This window comes from Hypanus sabinus, chromosome 12 (genome assembly GCF_030144855.1).
Source record: "Hypanus sabinus isolate sHypSab1 chromosome 12, sHypSab1.hap1, whole genome shotgun sequence".
Classification (NCBI taxonomy): Eukaryota; Metazoa; Chordata; class Chondrichthyes; order Myliobatiformes; family Dasyatidae; genus Hypanus; species Hypanus sabinus.
Window position 1 is genome coordinate 3,927,804 of NC_082717.1, and position 1,350 is coordinate 3,929,153.

The window sequence follows — 1,350 nt, forward strand, 5'->3', positions numbered from 1 at the left end:
CGGTGGGAGTGTGGAATGAGCTGCCAGATGAAATGGTGAATGCGGGCTCACTTTTGACATTTAAGAAAAATTTGGACAGGTATATGGATGAGAGGGGTTTGGAGGGATATGGCCCAGGCGCAGATCAGTGGAACTAGGCAGAAAATGGTTCGGCACAGCCAAGAAGGGCCAAAAGGCCTGTTTCTGTGCTGTAATGTTCTATGGTTCTATCAAGCCTGCTCCACCATTCAATGGCTGATCTGTCCATAAACTCTGCTCCATCTACCTGCCTTTTCCCCATAAATCTTAATTCCCTTACTATGTAAAAACCTATCTAATTGATTCTTAAATATGTTTAGTGAGGAAGCCTCAACTGCTTCCTTGGGCAGAGAATTCCACAGATTCACCACTCTCTGGGAAAAACAGTTTCTCTTCATTTCCGTACTAAATCTTCACCCCTGAATCTTGAGGCTATGTCCCCTAGTTCTAGTCTCACCTACCAATGGAAACAACTTTCCTACTTCTATCTTATCTATCCCTTTCAAAATTTTGTATGTTTCCATAATGGGAAATAACTTTGCCATATCAGATCTTTTAACATTCAGAATGTTTCTGTGGGATCCCCCCCAATCTCCTGAACTCCAAGGAATACAGCCCAGGAGGTTCCAGGCGTTCCTCATATGGTAACCCTTTCATTCCTGGAATCTTTCTTGTATGGTGAGGTGTTGAGCAGGTTGGGACTTTATTTATCGCAGCGCAGGAGACTGAGGGGTGTACAGGGAGCAGAGATACTCAGTGTGCTGAGTCCTTTTCCCAGAATTAGAGAGCACAGGTTTCAATGTGAGAGGGGAGAAATTTAATAGGAACCTGAGGGGCAATGTTTCTATCCAGAGAATGGCCAGTATATGAAATGAACTGCCAGGGCAAGTGGTTGAGGAAGGTACATTAATGATATTTAAAAGTCATTTGTTCAGGTATATGGATAGAAAAGGTCTGGATATTTTTGAGCCATACATGGACAAGTGGAACTAGGTTAGATGGGAATCTTGGTCAACATGGATTGGAGAGGCTGAATGGTCTGTTTCCATTCTGTTTGACTGTGAACTTGTGAGGAGGTTTGGTTTCCAGCAGTTGCAGGGGAAAGCCCCTGGGGATGGGAAGAAATGGATGGGGAGAGATGGACAGACCAGGAAGTTGTAGACCCTGTGGAAAGCAGAAAGGGGTGGGGAGGGGAGGACGTGGTGATTGTAGGATCACGTTGTAGTTGATGGAAGTTGAGCAGTTGCGATGTTCCGGAGTCCCATGTGCTGATTTTTACCAGCAAGAAGCACGCACATATTTAGTAAGCTGCTGCTGAAGATTTATTTTTAG